The sequence below is a fragment of the Pantherophis guttatus genome, chromosome 5 (assembly GCF_059756535.1).
Source record: "Pantherophis guttatus breed Tessera chromosome 5, ASM5975653v1, whole genome shotgun sequence".
In the NCBI taxonomy this organism is placed as follows: domain Eukaryota; kingdom Metazoa; phylum Chordata; class Lepidosauria; order Squamata; family Colubridae; genus Pantherophis; species Pantherophis guttatus.
This window is the reverse complement of record NC_142067.1, coordinates 42,019,649-42,030,308: the sequence shown is the minus strand read 5'-3', so window position 1 is coordinate 42,030,308 and position 10,660 is coordinate 42,019,649. Positions and strand designations below refer to the sequence as shown.

General features: G+C 36.4%; 1 long non-coding RNA gene across 1 annotated transcript; it reads right to left on the bottom strand.

Moving 5' to 3' along the window:
- Nucleotides 1-1,037: 1,037 nt before the first annotated feature.
- Nucleotides 1,038-6,878, bottom strand: LOC132710285 (uncharacterized). The gene is made up of 3 exons (XR_009620995.2): nucleotides 6,753-6,878; nucleotides 5,254-5,316; nucleotides 1,038-2,364 (listed from the first exon to the last, which is right to left on the bottom strand). It is a non-coding gene; the product is annotated as an uncharacterized LOC132710285 (long non-coding RNA).
- Between the last annotated feature and the right edge of the window lie 3,782 nt (nucleotides 6,879-10,660).

Sequence of the window (10,660 nt, the reverse complement as noted above, 5' to 3'; positions counted from 1 at the left end):
CTGTCAGCTTTGATAATGTCGAGTCACTGTGTTCTTTGATGGGCTGGTTTCCTTTTATTGCTAACTCTTTCAAACATAATTCCAGTGGTACATCATCTATCCTCCCTCTTTAAGATCGGATAATAATTCTCCAGTATATATTACTTCTTGATGACTTTATTTATTTATTTATTTAAAATTTATATATTTTATTTTATTTGTTTGTCAAACATGCACAAGATAACAAGTATAGATATGAGCATAAACATGAACAAAGGAAGTAAATACAGATAAATGGAGACAGTTAGACAGGAATGGTAGGCACACTGGTGCACTTATGCATGCCCCCTTTATGGAACTCTTAAGAATGGGATGAGGTCCATGGTAGACAGTTTGAGACTGAAACTGTGAGGGTTTAAGGCTAAGCTTTAAGGAGTTGGGTAGAGCATTCCAGGCATTGACCACTCTGTTGCTGAAGTTGTATTTTCTGCAATTGAGTTTGAAGCGGTTTACTTTGAGTTTATATCGATTGTTTGCCTGTGTTTTATTGTGGTTGAAGCTGAAGAAGTCATTGACAGGCAAGAAATTGTAGCAGACAATTTTGTGTACTATGTTTAGATCGGACCACAGGCAGCGCAGTTCCAGATTGTCCAAGCCCAAAATTTCAAGCCTGGAGGCATAGGGAATTCTATTGTGAGTAGAAGAGTGGAGTATTCTGAACCTGCTCAATCATGTTAATGTCCAATATACAATGTGCTTAAATCCTGGCAATCTGCAGAAGAAAAGTCTTTCCAATTGCAGTAATAAATTTATTTATTTATAAAATTTATAGACTGCCTGTCTTACCTCAGGGTAACACTGGGTGAATTTTGCATATAAGACAGAACCCTGTACTATCTGCAGCAAACATTCCCACAGCAGCAACTGCAATGTGATGATTCTCCCCATCATCCAAACATTAGCACACTTTGTATATGTGTCTTAACTTGATATTATTGGGAGGGAGACAAGGTTTATTAGGTGTGCTTGTATGGTGAATATACAACACATTTGATCTGAATGCCAGAACTGGACTTTATTTTATTACATTGTAAGTTATCAGTCACTGTTACTGAACTTTTTTTTAATGCAATTTTGTTGTTTTTTATGAAACATTTTTCTATCTATTTGTCTTAAACAAATAGAAAAGAATGACTTCTTTCCACAAGGTCCATTATCATTGTAGATATTTATATATCTTCATGTAATTGTGAAGTATATATTTTAATAGTCAGCATATTTTTATCCTTTGTCATACGAATTAAGAACTACAGTCCAATTGTATTTATCTGTGTAATAGCACTGTATCACTTATTCTTTGATCCCTTAAGGATTGAAGACAGTGATTTAATCAGTCAGGAGAAGCTATAATTGAATAAGCAATACGTGTTCACTTTTCACATTATTGAAATTTACAAGGTTAAAAAAAATGAAAATGGCAAATAATTGACAAGCTACATCCCTATGACCAACCTTTACACTTGAGTCCAGGTTTAGGTGGATCTGATCCATTTCATTTGTAAAGAAAGATGCAAAGTGCTTATAGTAAGCCACAATTAATTCAGCTCTCATCTTCAACATAATGAAGACGATTCATTATGTGAAAAGAAACACTGTGCTTTTCAATGCAGACACAACAGAGGCAGAGAAATTAAATATATTATTCTAGCTTCAGTGTCAAAGATAAACTTCCATACTTAGGCTGATTACTGATTGTTCCCGAGAATTCTACCACTTGCATACCACTATCATACTATTAATATATTTGCTTTGGCTCTTTTCCAGTTCAGTTTATAAATTCAAACAATTTGCAACTGTCCTAATATATATATTATTGTATAAAACCCCAGAGTATACATAAACAGTTGTACATAATATTCAGCATTTTAAGGTATTTAATATAATGTTTAATTTGTCTGCAATAAATTCTGGTCCACATAAGAGGCTTGGAAAGTGCAGAATAAATGTATTCATCAAAAACTTCAGTTTCTTTTATCCATTGGAAATTATCCCTCACCTCCTTTATCTGTGCAAATATGAAGGTATACAAATATTCTAAAAGAGTCATGTTGATCTTAAATAATCATCCCTTACTGTCACTTTTAATATGATTCTGTGACAGAAAAAACCTTTGGCAGAAGCAGTATTGTCCATTGCCAAGGCCCTTTTTAGGCGTTCCTTTCTTATGGCAAATTGTATCAGTGAAAAAACGTATGATGTCAATGCTGGAGAATACTCATATAAATTACTATCTTCTTCCAATGCAAAGTTTTTGGAACTTGGAATGGAAAAAAGGAATGCAGCCACTCCAGGATTGTACTGTTTACAGCTCTGCAATACTCTGCCCTATTCATGAAAGAAATAAAGTTGTTTAAAATAGATTTGCACGCATGCACATATCGACATATATCATCCATATTGGGCAGAAAATTAACAGGCCACAGACTGCATGTATCCTCATCCCATTTGTTTTTAATCTGTAACACATTTTTTTTAAATTTACATTTATTTTACCTGCCAATGTTTTCTTTCAATTCTATTTCTTTTGTACCAAGAAAGGGTTTCCAACTGGAAATTTGTTATATACAGCAAAATGTTTCATAAGATAGTGTATTTTATGTTGCAGAAAAGTGACACTGAGGTATGTTCCATCCCCTTACTTTTGAAGTGCATTCCAATGCTGTAACTAATTGTATTTTAGGTTAAGAATGTTCTAAATATCTATCCTACAAAGTTGTTTTTGCAAATGTCCAATCAGTGGGAATCAGTTTGCTGTAGGAAATAATTTACAGAAAGTGAGATCATTACTGAAGCAGACTGCTCTAAGTTTCAATCAGAATTTATTTCCGATAAAAGATACTAAGAGATAATTGTAAAAAATCTGCTTGTATAAATCAAAAGATCCAAAACTTTTTTTGAAGGTTAGTGTAAATAACATGAAACCATTTAATATTTTATTTTATTTGCAAAGATTAAAGGGTTTATCGCCTCACAGGTTGTATCAGCTATTTAGAATTTTGTGCTTAAAACTGATAGCAGTGTACGCTCTATGAAGGTGTGCATGTAATATTCAAAATATTAACAGAATTTAACTCCCTAAATATGATTTCATACAATTTATAAAATCAACAGGAAATAAACATCTCAGAATAATGTAGCAATCCCCCCATGTAAGAATGCAAGGAAATTGCATGAATATAATCAACAAGAATCCAGCTTCACTGGAGGGCATTTTGCCTTACATATAGTGTAATCCTGAAGCTGCATCTGTTCATTCAATTTGCATCTATTCCTGCTCAAATAAGATGAGGGATAAAATTGGTGTAATCTGATAATAACACTGTGAGTCAGATCAAGCTGAATGAGGCCAACCGGCATTTGAACTGCCACCTTGCACAGGTGGATTTAGATGGATTTGAAACAGAGATGCACAATTGTAGAAGTGGAATTTATTTTAGTCACAGAAAAAAATTGTAACCTTATGTCCTCTGGCTGGATAACTCACATTATTACGGCACCAGGATAGAACATAGGTGTTAATGGAGAGACTGAAAATAGTACAGGTACAGCCTGGCTTTACCATATATTCTCAGGTTTAGTTTCAATAAAACCTTTTACTACAATTTAGTTATAAATAAATTAGACGTTGTCTATTCTAAAGGCCCTGAAAATATAAATACAAGAAACTATAAATCTGGGTGACGCATAATATTTTAAAATTATTTAAAATTATACAACAGTGGAACTAAATGTTAAAACTTTTAAATTTCTAAAAAGTCCTGGATAAAGTTATAGTTTATTTCAGCAATAGTATATAGTTTATACTGCCAGCTATTAATATATTACGTTTGAATTCCACCCAACTCTCAACAATTTTGGACATAGCAATCAAACAAAGAAATTAAAATTGATAAAAGGTTAAAAAAAACGATTAAAATGACAGTGTGGATGGAATGAAGAAAGGCATCTCACCTGCCTTTGCCAAAGGTCTGGGTGAAGATTGAGGTCTTAATTGGTCTTCTGAACAACAGCAGAGTGGGGACTATCTGTAGATTTTAAGACCACCCCTAATCTCTAATAACAATTTATTCTACCCTGTTTCCCCCAAAATAAGATATCCCCTGATAATAAGCACAATCAGGCTTTTGAGCACATGGCAATAAGGCAATAAACCCTGCTTATTTCAGGGTTCAAAAAATATAAGACAGGGTCTTATTTTCAGGGAAACACAGTACAATATGGGGAATGGTATAATTTTATGCTAATATTATTTCATGCTGAGGACTGAAAATTCTCCACTAAAGACCTAAGATTGTGGAACAGGATATCCAAAAGTATTATTTGGTTCCGCAAGTACTTTGTGCCTAACCCATTAAGCTTTTATATACTAAGAAGAATTGGGCTTGAAAAGTTTCTGGCAATCAATCCAGCTGTTTCAGGACTGTTAAGCCTATATGTAAAGGCTTTTTTTTGAAAATACCTAAAGATGCTTATTTATTTTTTTAGAACCTTGCTGGTGCATATTACGCTATTATGTTCAGGTTTAAGAATAATAGCATCAGCAGAGATGTGCTTGGAATTTCAGCCATCTTATTATTGCTGAAAACCCATCATACTTGAGAGAAAAGAGAAACAGCACTGAGTTGGTGTAACAACCATATAAAGCATCTGCTGGAACTATTTAAGAGGATTAATTAACCCAAATGAGAGAAGAGATACTCAGGAAGGACAACAAAGGCTGCCTGATCAGACAGCCTAGTCATGCAGTTTGTAACAATCAATGAGGGCTTCAATGAGAATAAAGATTATTTTTTCAAAAAAACAACAACACCCCACACCACTCTTTTGTCTATGTTTGCACAAAATCTGCTATTTCAGAACACCCAGGAGTTTCAATTAGAGTTTCAGCAAAGTAGGAAGCAGACATTATAGAACTCAAACAAAGCGTATGCTATCTGAGCAAGTTAGTTAAACTAGCCTTTGACAATATACCTGCATAATCTCATTTTCCAGCCTGAGCCAAACAAATTTCCTGGAAATAATTCTTGCCTTGTAATATTAAAAAACCTGGGAAATTTCATTTTCTCAATCAGGTAATTATAAACTTTTGTTATATATATGTCATATATATATATACATATATATATATGACTCGTGTATACGTTCAGTATCCAGGGTCAACTGCTGAAAGCTTATGACCATTGTTGATTCTTATTACAGATTCAGTTCACACACCTGTTTCTTTTCTTAGTCTTCACTGTTGCCTCTCAGTAGGTAACTGCAAGTCATGCTGGATCTCTGTGGGAAAATAAAACAAAGACGGTAAATGACATGTCGTAATCACTAGAGGTCACAGCACTGTTGCTGGCTGGGATCTTCTAACCATTAGGTGAGTTTGTAAGAACTTTATCACGTATAAAAAAGCTACATTAAAAAAGGAATTTTGCTTATGATGGAATTTTAATGCCTGAAAATATTTACAGATAGTCCTTGACTTACAACAGTTGATTTAGTGACCGTTCAAAGTTACAACGGCACTGAAAAGGTGACTTATGACCATTTTTCACACTTATAACCTTTGCAGCATCATGTGATCAAAATTCAGACGCTTGGCAACTGACTCTGACTATTTATGATGGTCGCAGTGTCCCTGGGTCATGTGATCACCTTTTGTAGGGCTGTCAAACTTGTGGCCCGCAGGCCAGATGCTGGTCTTATCTAGCTCCCAAACACAACAAACCCTCTGAAGTTTAACTCAGATTCCTTTATTAGGAGTGCCAGCAGCGTATCTCTCAATGCAGGCTAACAAGTCCGTCCAGCCAAAAAATGAATTGTTGTCTGCCACATCTATTCAGCTCCACCCAGAGCTAGGGTGGGGCTTTGCTAGCAGCAGGGGCTCTTCTTTCCCATGGATCGTCCCACAGATTTCCACTGCTCTCCTCCTCTCTGCCTTCTGTACATCTGCGCATCAGACACCCAGCTGTTCCTCCTCTTCCTCACCTCAGCACCTCCAGACCTGGGGGCTGTTGACTCTCCATCTGAGGGCTGACGGATGGCCCAGGCTCCATCTCTGCCAGCTGCATTCCCTCTTCCCCCTTGGAGCTTTCAGGTTGCCTTGATGCTGACCCTGACTCCACCTCTCCTCCTCCTCTGGAGCCAGCCACCAACACGCCACAAGTGATGTGTCACGTGGTGGCCAGGCCCACACCCGGTTTAGCAAAGGGGAAAAAAGTTGTGATACATCACATGATTCTACCATGACAACATGAGTTTGACACCCCTGACCTTTTGTGACCTTTTGACAAGTAAAGTCAATGGGGACTCCAGATTCATTTAACAACTGTGTTACTAACTTAACAACTGCAATTATTCTCTTAACTACTGTGGCAAGAAAGGTCATAAAATGGGGCAAAACTCACTTAACAAATGTCTCACTTAGCAACATAAATTTTAGGCTCAATTGTGGTCTTAAGTTGAGGACTACCTATATTTCTTTGTCAACCTTGGTTTTGAATATTCACCAGAAACATGTATCTTAAGAGTCAAGATGAGTTTCTTTATTCTGATGCTTGGCTTTTGCAAACTTATGTTATACTAGACATAGGTTTGTCTAGTGACTACGTATACTCATTAACAAAGACATATTTGCCTTGTATTTTTATAAGCACCCAAGGATACACAATAACCTCACACACTGAAAAAAACATTGATGTCAACAGAGTTCATCTACCCACCTGAGAGAAATGCCATGAGAAACATCTGGGGGAAGCTATTCCACTGAGAAGTTAGAATTCTAGGGTCCAACAAGACACCATTGTTTAATAGAAGAGATCCAAGGCTTTCCATCAATATTAGATCTGGTGGAGAAAGCAGAAACAATGGGAGAAAGATATGGCAAGTGGTCTGGCCCTAAGCCATAAAGATTTTATAGATGATGACCAACACCTTGAATTGTGAAGCTACTGGATGCCAGTGCAGCTATGCACTATTTCTGAAGTCAAAAGTTCCTTTAGCATACCTATATGTCAGGCATGATAAAAATTCCATTGTATCTGGGAAAACATGTGTTATAGTATTAAATTTTTCTGAAAGTTCTTAAACTTCAGTTTTATTAAGCTGACATTTTAGGGCACAATTTCATTTCACTATCCACAGCAAATAATCATGGAAATCTTAATGCAAGAGTTTCCTCTGTTTTTTTTTTTTTTTTCTGCTGAGTTTGGTATCTATGAAGCCTCAAATGCATTCCATACCTCAAAGCTTCATGATCTGATAATCAATATTAGCTTTACCATACAGAATTCCTACACATTCTAACTATCTCTGAGTTCAGTTACATCCCAACATACTCAGGTTGCTGTCTATATTTACTGGCCTTGGAAGGAAAGTATTAACCAAAAGCATTTATGCATTTCCCTTGTTCTCACACACCAAATGCTCAGAAGCAGTTTGAAGATTATCTGTGATTGTCTTCATTCCCTTTTGCCAATTTATAGTGAACAAGGACTTAAATTTATTGCCTTGCTGCAGACTGTCCCTGCAACAGCAAAAATCCTTATACCAATCCACCCAAAAAAAAAAGGGGGGGGGGAAGGAAAAGTCAAAAGATTTAAAAGACATAAAGGGAAACTAGGGATGTTGGCATCAATACAAAAAAAAACTTCAATGTATTTTAGATTATATCTTATTCAACAAAAATATTTCAGACTTATTGACTCCACTGCACTTATACAGAAAAGACTAGTATAAATATTTTTGGATATACAGTGCTATTAACATTTCATTTATTTGTTTAGTATAAAATACTTGCTCATTTGGAAAGAGGAAAATTATGCATGTGTTATGTCAACTTGAAGACAACATTTAATATTGTCAAATGTTCATATTGTTTTGAACAATATTTCTATATTATGGAAATTGGCATCTGGTCCAAAAGAGTGATTTTTTTTTTAAGGTTCTACACATAGTTAAAGAACCAATTCTTCACCAGTAGAAAAATAAACATATGGCTTTAACTACTCAGTGTTTCACAGGGTTATTATTAGCAATCTACAGTACAAATTAGTTGACATAGAAAAGCTATGGATAATTTGTGTGTGGTGTGTCTCTCTCTCTCTCTCTCTCTCTCTCTCTCTCTCTCTCTCTCTCTCTCTCTCTCTCTCTCTCTGTGTGTGTGTGTGTGTGTGTGTGTGTGTGTGTAGTGTGTGTGTGTAAAGAAAACATAGGAAAGGAAACAGAGTAGGATCTGAGGGTCAAGAACCAGAAGAACAGATGAGGCAAGCCAAAACTTAAACCAGAAACACCTTACTTTTGCAGAAATTTTAGCCAGTCTGAATTTTAGTGAGCCACAGCTTCTAGAATTCCAGAGATAGTACATTATGTTCATGAGGAACTTTGTCAATATGAACTTTATAAAAATTGCATTATTTCTTTTTTAGCTTGGAAAATATAAATATAAAAAGAGATCAAGCTGGTGTTTAAATACTGATAAAAAATCTAGGAGTCTGAGTATTTTAGGACTGGCTGAAAAATCTAGCATGTTCACCAGTCCTTAAAGAGTGTACCATATTTTTCAGTGTATAAGATGCACTCCGCCCCCCAAAAAAGTGGGTGGAAATGTCTGCGTGTCTTATACAGTGAATGTTGCCAAAGCCCTGCCCACCCGCCGGCCCCCACCCATCCGCCTCTGCCTCCCAGCAATTTACCTTTTTCAGCAAACAGCAAACTGCCTGATCAGCTTCAGCATAGCCTGATTTAGCACAAGCAGCTGATTGGCAGTTGGATTGGCCTCTTGGAATACTGCCTATCAGCTTTTCCAGGCTGCAGGGATCACCGCTACCTGTCGCCACCATCGCCACTCATTATTGCTGCCACCTATCACCACCTCAACATGCCCCATTTTCAGCCTCCGCGTATCCTATTTTTGGCCCGTTCCAGGCACCGATCCCCACCGCCTGGAACAGGCCAAAAATGGTCACATGGAGGCCAAAAATGGGGCATGCAGAAGCTGAAAACAGGACATGCGGAAGCCAAAAATGGGGCATGCAGAGGTGGCAATAGACAGCAGCGATGGGAGGTGATGGTGGTGATGGGTGGTGGTGATCCCCACAGCCTGGAATGGCTGATAGGTGGTTTTCTGGGAGGCTGATCCAACCACCAATCAGCTGCTTGTGCTAAATCAGGCTGTGCTGAAGCTGACCAAGCTATTTGCTGTTTGCTGCAAGGAGGTAAATTGCTGGGAGACAGATTTTTTCCCTTGTATGTCTTATACTTTGGAGCATCTTATAGTCCGAAAAATACAGTATATCAAAAAGATCTCTAAGCTTGTTGACATATCCAAGGAATTGGAGTATATGCCCAGCTATATCACAACAGCTTTCATCTACATTATTTCTTTGCCATTAAACTGACCCATGCCAGGTGAATACACATATCCACAATCTATAATTAGATGTGTTGCTAGTATGCAGTAGCAGATCATTAAAGTATTCAGTAATCAGTATAACAATATGTATTTTTCTAGAATAGTTTGTCATGAATGTTTCATATATTTTTCTTATTATATTTCATATTCAGCACTAATAAAGCAAGGCATAGTATATGACAATGAATTTATTATTGTTTTCATGAATTAACTAGCACACATGCACGGAAATACTGTGTGAGGTTTATATGACTGCAGGAGAGGGTCATAATTGTGAGCTAATTGCCAAGCACCTAAATCACACTCACATGACAATAGAAATGCTGCAAAAGTTGAAACTCGAAATACTAATCATAAATTCAAACTGTTCTGAGTAAGTACTGGTAGTTGTTAAACAAGGACTAACCTTGCTTAACATATCTATTGGTTTCACACTTTGGCATTTTTATCAACATTTGACCCCCAACCACTGGAGATGAGAACTACTCCTATCATTTTGGCCTTCTGGAAGGGTATTAAAATTTGGTTTTGTAGGTTGGCTTGGGCCCCCAAGGGGACACTCATTGCTGGAGGTGGTTGACAGGATAAGAACATCTCCCACCCAGCTGTTCATCTTCTTGTTTCTATTTTTGTTTTGTTTTTTGCATAGTTTTAAATTTTTAATTTATATAATCTTAAATTTTTAATTGCTTTTCATCTTTTTATGATGTAAACTTGAGACATAAGAACTTGAAAAGGATTCAGTGTTTGCTTCCAGACTTTGAGATCTTTTCACTTTTTTCCCTTTAAGTGTTAAGAATGCCTTATAGAGTTTATATGCTTCATGTCCTAGTTCAGGGGTGGTATGCACTTACTTTCTCTACCAGTTTGCAAATGTGAGCCTGCACTCTAGTTGCTATAGTTTAGCAACTATAGTTGCTAAAGATTTGCAGATCAGCTTGCTATTCTTAGAAAAGAAATAAATGTTTCTAGAAGCATGTGGGTGTTTTGAGGCATAGTTTATAAAACTTCATATACTTATAGAGTGTTATTCTATTGTGTGTCACAGAAGAAAAAGAAGCAAAAAAAAAAACCAAAAACAAAACAAAACCAACCCTTCAGATTTATTAGAAAAGGGGAAAATGTGATGTCATGACATCAATAATTTCTGTACACTGAGAAACCAATAATATTCCACATAGCAATTACTGCTATACTATCTGAAGCAAATCTTCCAAT